Source organism: Triturus cristatus, chromosome 4_1 (assembly GCF_964204655.1).
Source record: "Triturus cristatus chromosome 4_1, aTriCri1.1, whole genome shotgun sequence".
In the NCBI taxonomy this organism is placed as follows: Eukaryota; Metazoa; Chordata; class Amphibia; order Caudata; family Salamandridae; genus Triturus; species Triturus cristatus.
Genome location: NC_140585.1, coordinates 134,823,204 through 134,839,180, shown reverse-complemented (window position 1 = coordinate 134,839,180; position 15,977 = coordinate 134,823,204). Strand labels below are relative to the sequence as shown.

Here is a 15,977-nt window from a genome sequence, read left to right as displayed (position 1 = left end):
ACTTGTGCATTTTAGTGGCATTAAAAAGTGCTTCTATGCCGACGCACTGAATATGTAATAGGTTTGCAGAATTTTGACGTGACAGAATGTGTTTTTAGCTTAAGTGTGTGTAGAAGAACTGCAAGGTGTGTGCCTCTGTGTGCATAGAGTGGTACATGTGTAAAATCTGTATGATTTGGGCAGTTAAAGTGCTGATTTTGCCTCCGAGTAAGAAAAGTAATACAAAAAATGTATAAAGGATCGGCACATTGGCTGCCTTTGCTGATGCCCCCGTTGCCTAATTTGTAGTGCAATGGTTAAGTTGCAGAGTGTGGTTGAACTTGGTTAGGAGACTTAGTGCCTCTTTCCGTGTCCTACTGATGATAAGGATGGCTTGATACCATTTTCTAAGCCCAGTATATTGAGGAAAGAAGTAAGTGAAGAAGAAGTGTGGAGTCGAAAGTGGTTCTCCAATTTCTCTCCACTTGCTAAAATTGCAAAGTCTCCATTATAGCATAGAAGAGAGCGTTAAAGTCGGGGATGGAAGAGGATGAAAATGGGAAGTTTACTTATAGAGAGAAGTGAGAAATGCCCTGTGTGCACACACCGGTGTCTGACCATAGAATACATTTAAATAATGCCTCTAGAAAAGAGCTATGCATGTGTGCCTCAGTGGCCTAATGGATAAGGCACTGGCCTCCTAAGCCAGGGATTGTGGGTTCGACTCCCATCTGAGGTGATAACAAAAATTCTCCCTCTATCTTTTCCAGAAAATTAGGTAGATTTATTACATGCTTCCTCTCGGAAGTTTATGAGGGATTAGGTACTTTGAAACTGTCCCATTTTACTTGTGTACACTTCACAGTCATGTTAGTGTTCTGAAACTGCAAAGTCGATTTTTAAATGCCTATTTTTGTGAGATGCATTTTCGACCGGCCAGAACATATTCCTTTGGAAAAAATGATTTGAATTGGATTGGTGTGAATCTTGTTTCTAGAGGTGGTGACAGGCTTTCACCTACTTGAATAGGTCAAGCCAGGATTCATAAAACTTATACAACCTATGTGAGTGTGAAAAATTAGCATATGCAGGAAGGAGCAATTTGTCCTACTTTCAAAACAGTTTCACTCCACGTCTGGAAACTTCCAGAGCTATGTAGAGAATACAAATGAGCTTTAAACTCATGAGGAAAGATGTTTGTATGGAAAAAGGAAAACAAAAGCATATCGTACTCATAAAATACTCAATATATAGATTCCAAAAAAGTGCTTCCAGCGAAAAGAGCTGAAAGAACACCATGGGATGTAAACCTGAATACCTTTCAATAATATGTTCTCCATCCATGCATACCACCTACATGATAAAAATCATCTCAGGTGAACGGATGACCGCGTGGCCTAATGGATAAGGCGTCTGACTTTGGATCAGAAGATTGAGGGTTCGAGTCCCTTCGTGGTCGTGTTTTGCCAATGGTCACACAATCTGCTTTACATTCAGAGTGGAAAAAGTATTTTCCAATACTTTTGTAGTCCTCACTTTCTCATTACTAATCATTAATAAAGTGGAGTGCATACTGTAAACTCATTCAGGTTGCATCTTCAGTCTAACTACTTGTGCATTTTAGTGGCATTAAAAAGTGCTTCTATGCCGACGCACTGAATATGTAATAGGTTTGCAGAATTTTGACGTGACAGAATGGGTTTTTAGCTTAAGTGTGTGTAGAAGAACTGCAAGGTGTGTGCCTATGTGTGCATAGAGTGCTACATGTGTAAAGTCTGTATGATTTGGGCAGTTAAAGTGCTGAATTTGCCCCCGAGTAAGAAAAGTACTACAAAAAATGTATAAAGGATCGGCACATTGGCTGCCTTTGATGATGTCCCAGTTGCCTAATTTGTAGTGCAATGGTTAAGTTGCAGAGTGTGGTTGAACTTGGTTAGGAGACTTTGTGCCTCTTTCCGTGTTCTGCTGATGATAAGGATGGCTTGATACCATTTTCTAAACCCAGTATATTGAGAAAAGAAGTAAGTGAAGAAGAAGTGTGGAGTCGAAAGTGGTTCTCCAATTTCTCTCCACTTGCTAAAATTGCAAAGTCTCCATTATAGCATAGAAGAGAGCGTTAAAGTCGGGGATGGAAGAGGATGAAAATGGGAAGTTTATTTATAGAGAGAAGTGAGAAATGCCCTGTGTGCACACACCGGTGTCTGACCATAGAATACATTTGAATAATGTCTCTAGAAAAGAGCTATGCATGTGTGCCTCAGTGGCCTAAAGGATAAGGCACTGGCCTCCTAAGCCAGGGAATGTGGGTTCGAGTCCCATCTGAGGTGATAACAAAAATCCTCCCTCTTTCTTTTCCTGAAAATTAGGTAGATTTATTACATGCTTCCTCTCAGAAGTTTATGAGGGATTAGGTACTTTGAAACGGTCCCATTTTACTTGTGTACACTTCACAGTCATGTTAGTGTTCTGAAACTTCAAAGTATTTTCTTAAATGCCTATTTTTGCGAGATGCATTTTCAACCGGCCAGAACATATTCCTTTGGAAAAAATGATTTGAATTGGATTGGTGTGAATCTTGTTTCTAGAGGTGGTGACAGGCTTTCAGCTACTTGAATAGGTCAAGCCAGGATTCATAAAACTTATACAACCTATGTGAGTGTGAAAAATTTGCATATGCAGGAAGGAGCAATTTGTACTGCTTTCAAAACAGATTCACTCCACGTCTGGAAACGTCCAGAGCTATGTAGAGCATACAGATGAGCTTTAAACTCATGAGGAAAGAGGTTTGCATGCAAAAAGGAAAACAAAAGCATATCGTACTCATAAAATTCTCAATATATATATTCCAAAAAAGTGCTTCCAGCGAAAAGAGCTGAAAGAACACTATGGAATGTAAACCTGAATACCTTTCAATAATATGTTCTCCATCCATGCATACCACCTACATGATAAAAATCATCTTAGGTGAATGGATGACCGCGTGGCCTAATGGATAAGGCGTCTGACTTCGGATCAGAAGATTGAGGGTTCGAGTCCCTTCGTGGTTGTTTTTGGCCAATGGTCACACAATCTGCTTTACATTCTGAGTGGAAAAAGTCTTTTCCAATACTCTTGTAGTCCTCACTTTCTCATTACTAATCATTAATAAAGTGGAGTACATACTGTAAACTCATTCAGGTTGCATCTTCAGTCTAACTACTTGTGCATTTTAGTGGCATTAAAAAGTGCTTCTATGCCGACGCACTGAATATGTAATAGGTTTGCAGAATTTTGACATGACAGAATGGGTTTTTAGCTTAAGTGTGTGTAGAAGAACTGCAAGGTGTGTGCCTATGTGTGCATAGAGTGGTACATGTGTAAAATCTGTATGATTTGGGCAGTTAAAGTGCTGATTTTGCCTCCGAGTAAGAAAAGTACTACACAAAATGTATAAAGGATCGGCACATTGGCTGCCTTTGCTGATGCCCCCATTGCCTAATTTGTAGTGCAATGGTTAAGTTGCAGAGTGTGGTTGAACTTGGTTAGGAGACTTGGTGCCTCTTTCCGTGTCCTGCTGATGATAAGGATGGCTTGATACCATTTTCTAAGCCCAGTATATTGAGAAAAGAAGTAAGTGAAGAAGAAGTGTGGAGTCGAAAGTGGTTCTCCAATTTCTCTCCACTTGCTAAAATTGCAAAGTCTCCATTATAGCATAGAAGAGAGCGTTAAAGTCGGGGATGGAAGAGGATGAAAATGGGAAGTTTACTTATAGAGAGAAGTGAGAAATGCCCTGTGTGCACACACCTGTGTCTGACCATAGAATACATTTAAATAATGCCTCTAGAAAAAAGCTATGCATGTGTGCCTCAGTGGCCTAATGGATAAGGCACTGCTCTCCTAAGCCAAGGATTGTGGGTTCGAGTCCCATCTGAGGTGATAAAAATCCTCCCTCTATCTTTTCCAGAAAATTAGGTAGATTTATTACATGCTTCCTCTCAGAAGTTTATGAGGGATTAGTTACTTTGAAACGGTCCCATTTTACTTGTGTACACTTCACAGTCATGTTAGTGTTCTGAAACTGCAAAGTATATTTTTAAATGCCTATTTTTGTGAGATGCATTTTCGACCGGCCAGAACATATTCCTTTGGAAAAAATGATTTGAATTGGATTGGTGTGAATCTTGTTTCTAGAGGTGGTGACAGGCTTTCAGCTACTTGAATAGGTCAAGCCAGGATTCATAAAACGTATACAACCTATGTGAGTGTGAAAAATTAGCATATGCAGGAAGTAGCAATTTGTCCTACTTTCAAAACAGTTTCACTCCACGTCTGGAAACTTCCAGAGCTATGTAGAGAATACAAATGAGCTTTAAACTCATGAGGAAAGAGGTTTGTATGCAAAAAGGAAAACAAAAGCATATCGTACTCATAAAATACTCAATATATAGATTCCAAAAAAGTGCTTCCAGCGAAAAGAGCTGAAAGAACACTATGGGATGTAAACCTGAATACCTTTCAATAATATGTTCTCCATCCATGCATACCACCTACATGATAAAAATCGTCTCAGGTGAGCGGATGACCGCGTGGCCTAATGGATAAGGCGTCTGACTTTGGATTAGAAGATTGAGGGTTCGAGTCCCTTCGTGGTCATTTTTGGCCAATGGTCACACAATCTGCTTTACATTCAGAGTGGAAAAAGTCTTTTCCAATACTCTTGTAGTCCTCACTTTCTCATTACTAATCATTAATAAAGTGGAGTAAATACTGTAAACTCATTCAGGTTGCATCTTCAGTCTAACTACTTGTGCATTTTAGTGGCATTAAAAAGTGCTTCTATGCTGACGCACTGAATATGTAATAGGTTTGCAGAATTTTGACGTGACAGAATGGGTTTTTAGCTTAAGTGTGTGTAGAAGAACTGCAAGGTGTGTGCCTATGTGTGCATAGAGTGCTACATGTGTAAAGTCTGTATGATTTGGGCAGTTAAAGTGCTGATTTTGCCTCCGAGTAAGAAAAGTACTACAAAAAATGTATAAAGGATCGGCACATTGGCTGCCTTTGCTGATGCCCCCGTTGCCTAATTTGTAGTGCAATGGTTAAGTTGCAGAGTGTGGTTGAACTTGGTTAGGAGACTTGGTGCCTCTTTCCGTGTCCTGCTGATGATAAGGATGGCTTGATACCATTTTCCAAGCCCAGTATATTGAGAAAAGAAGTAAGTGAAGAAGAAGTGTGGAGTCGAAAGTGGTTCTCCAATTTCTCTCCACTTGCTAAAATTGCAAAGTCTCCATTATAGCATAGAAGAGAGCGTTAAAGTCGGGGATGGAAGAGGATGAAAATGGGAAGTTTACTTATAGAGAGAAGTGAGAAATGCCCTGTGTGCACACACCGGTGTCTGACCATAGAATACATTTAAATAATGTCTCTAGAAAAGAGCTATGCATGTGTGCCTCAGTGGCCTAATGGAAAAGGCACTGGCCTCCTAAGCCAGGGATTGTGGGTTCCAGTCCTATCTGAGGTGATAACAAAAATCCTCCCTCTATCATTTCCAGAAAATTAGGTAGCTTTATTACATTCTTCCTCTCAGAAGTTTATGAGGGATTAGTTACTTTGAAACGGTCCCATTTTACTTGTGTACACTTCACAGTCATGTTAGTGTTCTGAAACTGCAAAGTATATTTTTAAATGCCTATTTTTGTGAGATGCATTTTCGACCGGCCAGAACATATTCCTTTGGAAAAAATGATTTGAATTGGATTGGTGTGAATCTTGTTTCTAGAGGTGGTGACAGGCTTTCAGCTACTTGAATAGGTCAAGCCAGGATTCATAAAACTTATACAACCTATGTGAGTGTGAAAAATTAGCATATGCAGGAAGGAGCAATTTGTCCTGCTTTCAAAACAGTTTCACTCCACGTCTGGAAACTTCCAGAGCTATGTAGAGATTACAAATGAGCTTTAAACTCATGAGGAAAGAGGTTTGTATGCAAAAAGGAAAACAAAAGCATATCGTACTCATAAAATACTCAATATATAGATTCCAAAAAAGTGCTTCCAGCGAAAAGAGCTGAAAGAACACTATGGGATGTAAACCTGAATACCTTTCAATAATATGTTCTCCATCCATGCATACCACCTACATGATAAAAATCATCTCAGGTGAACGGATGACCGCGTGGCCTAATGGATAAGGCGTCTGACTTCGGATCATAAGATTGAGGGTTCGAGTCCCTTCGTGGTCGTTTTTGGCCAATGGTCACACAATCTGCTTCACATTCAGAGTGGAAAAAGTCTTTTCCAATACTCTTGTAGTCCTCACTTTCTCATTACTAATCATTAATAAAGTGGAGTACATACTGTAAACTCATTCAGGTTGCATCTTCAGTCTAACTACTTGTGCATTTTAGTGGCATTAAAAAGTGCTTCTATGCCGACGCACTGAATATGTAATAGGTTTGCAGAATTTTGACGTGACAGAATGGGTTTTTAGCTTAAGTGTGTGTAGAAGAACTGCAAGGTGTGTGCCTATGTGTGCATAGAGTGCTACATGTGTAAAATCTGTATGATTTGGGCAGTTAAAGTGCTGATTTTGCCTCAGAGTAAGAAAAGTACTAAACAAAATGTATAAAGGATCGGCACATTGGCTGCCTTTGCTCATGCCCCCATTGCCTAATTTGTAGTGCAATGGTTAAGTTGCAGAGTGTGGTTGAACTTGGTTAGGAGACTTAGTGCCTCTTTCCTTGTCCTACTGATGATAAGGTTGGCTTGATACCATTTTCTAAGCCCAGTATATTGAGAAAAGAAGTAAGTGAAGAAGAAGTGTGGAGTCGAAAGTGGTTCTCCAATTTCTCTCCACTTGCTAAAATTGCAAAGTTTCCATTATAGCATAGAAGAGAGCGTTAAAGTCGGGGATGGAAGAGGATGAAAATGGGAAGTTTACTTATAGAGAGAAGTGAGAAATGCCCTGTGTGCACACACCGGTGTCTGACCATAGAATACATTTAAATAATGTCTCTAGAAAAGAGATATGCATGTGTGCCTCAGTGGCCTAATGGATAAGGCACTGGCCTCCTAAGCCAGGGATTGTGGGTTCGAGTCCCATCTGAGGTGATAACAAAAATCCTCCCTATATCTTTTCCAGAAAATTAGGTAGATTTATTACATGCTTCCTCTCAGAAGTTTATGAGGGATTAGTTACTTTGAAACGGTCCCATTTTACTTGTGTACACTTCACAGTCATGTTAGTGTTCTGAAACTGCAAAGTATATTTTTAAATACCTATTTTTGTGAGATGCATTTTCGACCGGCCAGAACATATTCCTTTGGAAAAAATGATTTGAATTGGATTGGTGTGAATCTTGTTTCTAGAGGTGGTGACAGGCTTTCAGCTACTTGAATAGGTCAAGCCAGGATTCATAAAACTTATACAACCTATGTGAGTGTGAAAAATTAGCATATGCAGGAAGGAGCAATTTGTCCTGCTTTCAAAACAGTTTCACTCCACGTCTGAAAACTTCCAGAGCTATGTAGAGAATACAAATGAGCTTTAAACTCATGAGGAAAGAGGTTTGTATGCAAAAAGGAAAACAAAAGCATATCGTACTCATAAAATACTCAATATATAGATTCCAAAAAAGTGCTTCCAGCGAAAAGAGCTGAAAGAACACTATGGGATGTAAACCTGAATACCTTTCAATAATATGTTCTCCATCCATGCATACCACCTACATGATAAAAATCATCTCAGGTGAACGGATGACTGCGTGGCCTAATGGATAAGGCGTCTGACTTTGGATCAGAAGGTTGAGGGTTCGAGTCCCTTCGTGGTCGTTTTTGGCCAATGGTCACACAATCTGCTTTACATTCAGAGTGGAAAAAGTCTTTTCCAATACTCTTGTAGTCCTCACTTTCTCATTACTAATCATTAATAAAGTGGAGTACATACTGTAAACTCATTCAGGTTGCATCTTCAGTCTAACTACTTGTGCATTTTAGTGGCATTAAAAAGTGCTTCTATGCCGACGCACTGAATATGTAATAGGTCTGCAGAATTTTGACGTGACAGAATGGGTTTTTAGCTTAAGTGTGTGTAGAAGAACTGCAAGGTGTGTGCCTATGTGTGCATAGAGTGCTACATGTGTAAAATCTGTATGATTTGGGCAGTTAAAGTGCTGATTTTGCCTCCGAGTAAGAAAAGTACTACACAAAATGTATAAAGGATCGGCACATTGGCTGCCTTTGCTCATGCCCCCATTGCCTAATTTGTAGTGCAATGGTTAAGTTGCAGAGTGTGGTTGAACTTGGTTAGGAGACTTAGTGCCTCTTTCCTTGTCCTACTGATGATAAGGATGGCTTGATACCATTTTCTAAGCCCAGTATATTGAGAAAAGAAGTAAGTGAAGAAGAAGTGTGGAGTCCAAAGTGGTTCTCCAATTTCTCTCCACTTGCTAAAATTGCAAAGTTTCCATTATAGCATAGAAGAGAGCGTTAAAGTCGGGGATGGAAGAGGATGAAAATGGGAAGTTTACTTATAGAGAGAAGTGAGAAATGCCCTGTGTGCACACACCGGTGTCTAACCATAGAATACATTTAAATAATGCCTCTAGAAAAGAGCTATGCATGTGTGCCTCAGTGGCCTAATGGATAAAGCACTGGCCTCCTAAGCCAAGGATTGTGGGTTCGAGTCCCATCTGAGGTGATAACAAAAATCCTCCCTCTTTCTTTTCCAGAAAATTAGGTAGATTTATTACATGCTTCCTCTCGGAAGTTTATGAGAGATTAGGTACTTTGAAACTGTCCCATTTTACTTGTGTACACTTCACAGTCATGTTAGTGTTCTGAAACTGCAAAGTAGATTTTTAAATGCCTATTTTTGTGAAATGCATTTTCGACCGGCCAGAACATATTACTTTGGAAAAAATGATATGAATTGGATTGGTGTGAATCTTGTTTCTAGAGGTGGTGACAGGCTTTCAGCTACTTGAATAGGTCAAGCCAGGATTCATAAAACTTATACAACCTATGTGAGTGTGAAAAATTAGCATATGCAGGAAGGAGCAATTTGTACTACTTTCAAAACAGTTTCACTCCACGTCTGGAAACATCCAGAGCTATGTAGAGCATACAAATGAGCTTTAAACTCATGAGGAAAGAGGTTTGTATGGAAAAGGGAAAACAAAAGCATATCGTACTCATAAAATTCTCAATATATAGATTCCAAAAAAGTGCTTCCAGCGAAAAGAGCTGAAAGAACACTATGGGATGTAAACCTGAATACCTTTCAATAATATGTTCTCCATCCATGCATACCACCTACATGATAAAAATCATCTCAGGTGGACGGATGACCGCGTGGCCTAATGGATAAGGCGTCTGACTTTGGATCAGAAGATTGAGGGTTCGAGTCCCTTCGTGGTCATTTTTGGCCAATGGTCACACAATCTGCTTTACATTCAGAGTGGAAAAAGTATTTTCCAATACTCTTGTAGTCCTCACTTTCTCATTACTAATCATTAATAAAGTGGAGTACATACTGTAAACTCATTCAGGTTGCATCTTCAGTCTAACTACTTGTGCATTTTAGTGGCATTAAAAAGTGCTTCTATGCCGACGCACTGAATATGTAATAGGTTTGCAGAATTTTGACGTGACAGAATGGGTTTTTAGCTTAAGTGTGAGTAGAAGAACTGCAAGGTGTGTGCCTATGTGTGTATAGAGTGCTACATGTGTAAAATCTGTATGATTTGGGCAGTTAAAGTGCTGATTTTGCCTCCGAGTAAGAAAAGTACTACACAAAATGTATAAAGGATCGGCACATTGGCTGCCTTTGCTGATGCCCCCGTTGCCTAATTTGTAGTGCAATGGTTAAGTTGCAGAGTGTGGTTGAACTTGGTTAGGAGACTTAGTGCCTCTTTCCGTGTCCTACTGATGATAAGGATGGCTTGATACCATTTTCTAAGCCCAGTATATTGAGAAAAGAAGTAAGTGAAGAAGAAGTGTGGAGTCAAAAGTGGTTCTCCAATTTCTCTCCACTTGCTAAAATTGCAAAGTCTCCATTATAGCATAGAAGAGAGCGTTAAAGTAGGGGATGGAAGAGGATGAAAATGGGAAGTTTACTTATAGAGAGAAGTGAGAAATGCCCTGTGTGCACACACCGGTGTCTGACCATAGAATACATTTAAATAATGCCTCTAGAAAAGAGCTATGCATGTGTGCCTCAGTGGCCTAATGGATAAGGTACTGGCCTCCTAAGCCAGGGATTGTGGGTTCGTGTCCCATCTGAGGTGATAACAAAAATCCTCCCTCTTTCTTTTCCAGAAAATTAGGTAGATTTATTACATGCTTCCTCTCAGAAGTTTATGAGGGATTAGCTACTTTGAAACTGTCCCGTTTTACTTGTGTACACTTCACAGTCATGTTAGTGTTCTGAAACTGCAAAGTAGATTTTTAAATGCCTATTTTTGTGAGATGCATTTTCGACCGGCCAGAACATATTCCTTTGGAAAAAATGATTTGAATTGGATTGGTGTGAATCTTGTTTCTAGAGGTGGTGACAGGCTTTCAGCTACTTGAATAGGTCAAGCCAGGATTCATAAAACGTATACAACCTATGTGAGTGTGAAAAATTAGCATATGCAGGAAGGAGCAATTTGTCCTGCTTTCAAAACAGTTTCACTCCACGTCTGGAAACTTCCAGAGCTGTGTAGAGAATACAAATGAGCTTTAAACTCATGAGGAAAGAGGTTTGTATGCAAAAAGGAAAACAAAAGCATATCGTACTCATAAAATACTCAATATATAGATTCCAAAAAAGTGCTTCCAGCGAAAAGAGCTGAAAGAACACTATGGGATGTAAACCTGAATACCTTTCAATAATATGTTCTCCATCCATGCATACCACCTACATGATAAAAATCATCTCAGGTGAACGGATGACCGCGTGGCCTAATGGATAAGGCGTCTGACTTCGGATCAGAAGATTGAGGGTTCGAGTCCCTTCGTGGTCGTTTTTGGCCAATGGTCACACAATCTGCTTTACATTCAGAGTGGAAAAAGTCTTTTCCAATACTCTTGTAGTCCTCACTTTCTCATTACTAATCATTAATAAAGTGGAGTACATACTGTAAACTCATTCAGGTTGCATCTTCAGTCTAACTACTTGTGCATTTTAGTGGCATTAAAAAGTGCTTCTATGCCAACGCACTGAATATGTAATAGGTTTGCAGAATTTTGAGGTGACAGAATGGGTTTTTAGCTTAAGTGTGTGTAGAAGAACTGCAAGGTGTGTGCCTATGTGTGCATAGAGTGCTACATGTGTAAAATCTGTATGATTTGGGCAGTTAAAGTGCTGATTTTGCCTCCGAGTAAGAAAAGTACTACACAAAATGTATAAAGGATCGGCACATTGGCTGCCTTTGCTCATGCCCCCATTGCCTAATTTGTAGTGCAATGGTTAAGTTGCAGAGTGTGGTTGAACTTGGTTAGGAGACTTAGTGCCTCTTTCCTTGTCCTACTGATGATAAGGATGGCTTGATACCATTTTCTAAGCCCAGTATATTGAGAAAAGAAGTAAGTGAAGAAGAAGTGTGGAGTCGAAAGTGGTTCTCCAATTTCTCTCCACTTGCTAAAATTGCAAAGTTTCCATTATAGCATAGAAGAGAGCGTTAAAGTCGGGGATGGAAGAGGATGAAAATGGGAAGTTTACTTATAGAGAGAAGTGAGAAATGCCCTGTGTGCACACACCGGTGTCTAACCATAGAATACATTTAAATAATGCCTCTAGAAAAGAGCTATGCATGTGTGCCTCAGTGGCCTAATGTATAAAGCACTGGCCTCCTAAGCCAAGGATTGTGGGTTCGAGTCCCATCTGAGGTGATAACAAAAATCCTCCCTCTTTCTTTTCCAGAAAATTAGGTAGATTTATTACATGCTTCCTCTCGGAAGTTTATGAGGGATTAGGTACTTTGAAACTGTCCCATTTTACTTGTGTACACTTCACAGTCATGTTAGTGTTCTGAAACTGCAAAGTAGATTTTTAAATGCCTATTTTTGTGAAATGCATTTTCGACCGGCCAGAACATATTCTTTTGGAAAAAATTATATGAATTGGATTGGTGTGAATCTTGTTTCTAGAGGTGGTGACAGGCTTTCAGCTACTTGAATAGGTCAAGCCAGGATTCATAAAACTTATACAACCTATGTGAGTGTGAAAAATTAGCATATGCAGGAAGAAGCAATTTGTACTACTTTCGAAACAGTTTCACTCCACGTCTGGAAACGTCCAGAGCTATGTAGAGCATACAAATGAGCTTTAAACTCATGAGGAAAGAGGTTTGTATGCAAAAAGGAAAACAAAAGCATATCGTACTCATAAAATTCTCAATATATAGATTCCAAAAAAGTGCTTCCAGCGAAAAGAGCTGAAAGAACACTATGGGATGTAAACCTGAATACCTTTCAATAATATGTTCTCCATCCATGCATACACCTACATGATAAAAATCATCTCAGGTGAACGGAGGACCGCGTGGCCTAATGGATAAGACGTCTGACTTCGGATCAGAAGATTGAGGGTTCGAGTTCCTTCGTGGTTGATTTTGGCCAATGGTCACACAAACTGCTTTACATTCAGAGTGGAAAAAGTCTTTTCCAATACTCTTGTAGTCCTCACTTTCTCATTACTAATCATTAATAAAGTGGAGTACATACTGTAAACTCATTCAGGTTGCATCTTCAGTCTAACTACTTGTGCATTTTAGTGGCATTAAAAAGTGCTTCTATGCCGACGCACTGAATATGTAATAGGTTTGCAGAATTTTGACGTGACAGAATGGGTTTTTAGCTTAAGTGTGTGTAGAAGAACTGCAAGGTGTGTGCCTATGTGTGCATAGAGTGGTACATGTGTAAAATCTGTATGATTTGGGCAGTTAAAGTGCTGATTTTGCCTCCGAGTAAGAAAAGTACTACACAAAATGTATAAAGGATCGGCACATTGGCTGCCTTTGCTGATGCCCCCATTGCCTAATTTGTAGTGCAATGGTTAAGTTGCAGAGTGTGGTTGAACTTGGTTAGGAGACTTGGTGCCTCTTTCCGTGTCCTGCTGATGATAAGGATGGCTTGATACCATTTTCTAAGCCCAGTATATTGAGAAAAGAAGTAAGTGAAGAAGAATTGTGGAGTCGAAAGTGGTTCTCCAATTTCTCTCCACTTGCTAAAATTGCAAAGTCTCCATTATAGCATAGAAGAGAGCGTTAAAGTAGGGGATGGAAGAGGATGAAAATGGGAAGTTTACTTATAGAGAGAAGTGAGAAATGCCCTGTGTGCACACACCGGTGTCTGACCATAGAATACATTTAAATAATGCCTCTAGAAAAGAGCTATGAATGTGTGCCTCAGTGGCCTAATGGATAAGGCACTGGCCTCCTAAGCCAGTGATTGTGGGTTCGAGTCCCATCTGAGGTGATAACAAAAATCCTCCCTCGTTCTTTTCCAGAAAATTAGGTAGATTGATTACATGCTTCCTCTCAGAAGTTTATGAGGGATTAGGTACTTTGAAACGGTCCCATTTTACTTGTGTACACTTCACAGTCATGTTAGTGTTCTGAAACTGCAAAGTAGATTTTTAAATGCCTATTTTTGTGAGATGCATTTTCGACCGGCCAGAACATATTCCTTTGGAAAAAATGATATGAATTGGATTGGTGTGAATCTTGTTTCTAGAGGTGGTGACAGGCTTTCAGCTACTTGAATAGGTCAAGCCAGGATTCATAAAACTTATACAACCTATGTGAGTGTGAAAAATTTGCATATGCAGGAAGGAGCAATTTGTACTACTTTCAAAACAGTTTCACTCCACGTCTGGAAACATCCAGAGCTATGTAGAGCATACAAATGAGCTTTAAACTCATGAGGAAAGAGGTTTGTATGGAAAAAGGAAAACAAAAGCATATCGTACTCATAAAATTCTCAATATATAGATTCCAAAAAAGTGCTTCCAGCGAAAAGAGCTGAAAGAACACTATGGGATGTAAACCTGAATACCTTTCAATAATATGTTCTCCATCCATGCATACCACCTACATGATAAAAATCATCTCAGGTGGACGGATGACCGCGTGGCCTAATGGATAAGGTGTCTGACTTCGGATCAGAAGATTGAGGGTTCGAGTCCCTTCGTGGTCGTTTTTGGCCAATGGTCACACAATCTGCTTTACATTCAGAGTGGAAAAAGTCTTTTCCAATACTCTTGTAGTCCTCACTTTCTCATTACTAATCATTAATAAAGTGGAGTACATACTGTAAACTCATTCAGGTTGCATCTTCAGTCTAACTACTTGTGCATTTTAGTGGCATTAAAAAGTGCTTCCATGCCGACGCACTGAATATGTAATAGGTTTGCCGAATTTGACGTGACAGAATGGGTTTTTAGCTTAAGTGTGTAGAAGTACTGCAAGGTGTGTGCCTATGTGTGCATAGAGTGGTACATGTGTAAAATCTGTATGATTTGGGCAGTTAAAGTGCTGATTTTGCCTCCGAGTAAGAAAAGTACTACACAAAATGTATAAAGGATCGGCACATTGGCTGCCTTTGCTGATGCCCCCGTTGCCTAATTTGTAGTGCAATGGTTAAGTTGCAGAGTGTGGTTGAACTTGGTTAGGAGACTTAGTGCCTCTTTCCGTGTCCTACTGATGATAAGGATGGCTTGATACCATTTTCTAAGCCCAGTATATTGAGAAAAGAAGTAAGTGAAGAAGAAGTGTGGAGTCGAAAGTGGTTCTCCAATTTCTCTCCACTTGCTAAAATTGAAAGTCTCCATTATAGCATAGAAGAGAGCGTTAAAGTCGGGGATGGAAGAGGATGAAAATGGGAAGTTTACTTATAGAGAGAAGTGAGAAATGCCCTGTGTGCACACACCGGTGTCTGACCATAGAATACATTTAAATAATGCCTCTAGAAAAGAGCTATGAATGTGTGCCTCAGTGGCCTAATGGATAAGGCACTGGCCTCCTAAGCCAGGGATTGTGGGTTCAAGTCCCATCTGAGGTGATAACAAAAATCCTCCCCCTTTCTTTTCCAGAAAATTAGGTAGATTTATTACATGCTTCCTCTCAGAAGTTTATGAGGGATTAGCTACTTTGAAACGGTCCCATTTTACTTGTGTACACTTCACAGTCATGTTAGTGTTCTGAAACTGCAAAGTAGATTTTTAAATGCCTATTTTTGTGAGATGCATTTTCGACCGGCCAGAACATATTACTTTGGAAAAAATGATATGAATTGGATTGGTGTGAATCTTGTTTCTAGAGGTGGTGACAGGCTTTCAGCTACTTGAATAGGTCAAGCCAGGATTCATAAAACTTATACAACCTATGTGAGTGTGAAAAATTAGCATATGCAGGAAGGAGCAATTTGTACTACTTTCAAAACAGTTTCACTCCACGTCTGGAAACGTCCAGAGCTATGTAGATCATACAAATGAGCTTTAAACTCATGAGGAAAGAGGTTTGTATGGAAAAGGGAAAACAAAAGCATATCGTACTCATAAAATTCTCAATATATAGATTCCAAAAAAGTGCTTCCAGCGAAAAGAGCTGAAAGAACACTATGGGATGTAAACCTGAATGCAAAAACAACAATTGATGGACAGAATGCAGAACAATGTCATACATTCACCCCAGTACAGAGATCTGGGCCTAAATCCATCGTTTTTTTGCTCACCATGCCATTCCAGTTTGAACCCAGCCATATGCAAATCAGTCTTGACCCTGTGCCCCATGGGAACAGTCCAGCCCGAACTGCCAAGCCAGGTCCTCCCTGGACTGGAAACAAGCATCCTAGGACCGGTTTCGGGCTTTCAGCCCTCGTCAGCCAGGATAGCTTGATTCCAGTGGCATGGAGAGCAAGGGACTCACGTCTGAGCATACCCTTCCCACTCGGGGTGACACATGCAAAAACAACAATTGATGGACAGAATGCAGAACAATGTCATACATTCACCCCAGTACAGAGATCTGGGCCTAA

The 15,977-nt window shown here is 39.8% G+C and overlaps 11 non-coding genes across 11 annotated transcripts; all 11 read left to right on the top strand.

The window, feature by feature from the left end:
* The first annotated feature begins 645 nt into the window (after positions 1-645).
* TRNAR-CCU (transfer RNA arginine (anticodon CCU)) lies at positions 646-718 on the top strand. Its single transcript has one exon. It is a non-coding gene; the product is annotated as a tRNA-Arg (tRNA).
* Positions 719-2,233: 1,515 nt separating this feature from the next.
* TRNAR-CCU (transfer RNA arginine (anticodon CCU)) lies at positions 2,234-2,306 on the top strand. The gene has a single exon. It is a non-coding gene; the product is annotated as a tRNA-Arg (tRNA).
* Positions 2,307-2,953: 647 nt separating this feature from the next.
* Positions 2,954-3,026, top strand: TRNAR-UCG (transfer RNA arginine (anticodon UCG)). The gene has a single exon. It is a non-coding gene; the product is annotated as a tRNA-Arg (tRNA).
* Positions 3,027-6,126: 3,100 nt separating this feature from the next.
* On the top strand, positions 6,127-6,199 carry TRNAR-UCG (transfer RNA arginine (anticodon UCG)). Its single transcript has one exon. It is a non-coding gene; the product is annotated as a tRNA-Arg (tRNA).
* Positions 6,200-6,994: 795 nt separating this feature from the next.
* TRNAR-CCU (transfer RNA arginine (anticodon CCU)) lies at positions 6,995-7,067 on the top strand. Its single transcript has one exon. It is a non-coding gene; the product is annotated as a tRNA-Arg (tRNA).
* A 647-nt stretch (positions 7,068-7,714) lies between these two features.
* On the top strand, positions 7,715-7,787 carry TRNAQ-UUG (transfer RNA glutamine (anticodon UUG)). Its single transcript has one exon. It is a non-coding gene; the product is annotated as a tRNA-Gln (tRNA).
* A 1,515-nt stretch (positions 7,788-9,302) lies between these two features.
* Positions 9,303-9,375, top strand: TRNAQ-UUG (transfer RNA glutamine (anticodon UUG)). The gene has a single exon. It is a non-coding gene; the product is annotated as a tRNA-Gln (tRNA).
* A 1,515-nt stretch (positions 9,376-10,890) lies between these two features.
* TRNAR-UCG (transfer RNA arginine (anticodon UCG)) lies at positions 10,891-10,963 on the top strand. Its single transcript has one exon. It is a non-coding gene; the product is annotated as a tRNA-Arg (tRNA).
* A 2,382-nt stretch (positions 10,964-13,345) lies between these two features.
* TRNAR-CCU (transfer RNA arginine (anticodon CCU)) lies at positions 13,346-13,418 on the top strand. Its single transcript has one exon. It is a non-coding gene; the product is annotated as a tRNA-Arg (tRNA).
* Positions 13,419-14,065: 647 nt separating this feature from the next.
* TRNAR-UCG (transfer RNA arginine (anticodon UCG)) lies at positions 14,066-14,138 on the top strand. Its single transcript has one exon. It is a non-coding gene; the product is annotated as a tRNA-Arg (tRNA).
* A 791-nt stretch (positions 14,139-14,929) lies between these two features.
* On the top strand, positions 14,930-15,002 carry TRNAR-CCU (transfer RNA arginine (anticodon CCU)). Its single transcript has one exon. It is a non-coding gene; the product is annotated as a tRNA-Arg (tRNA).
* Positions 15,003-15,977: the final 975 nt, after the last annotated feature.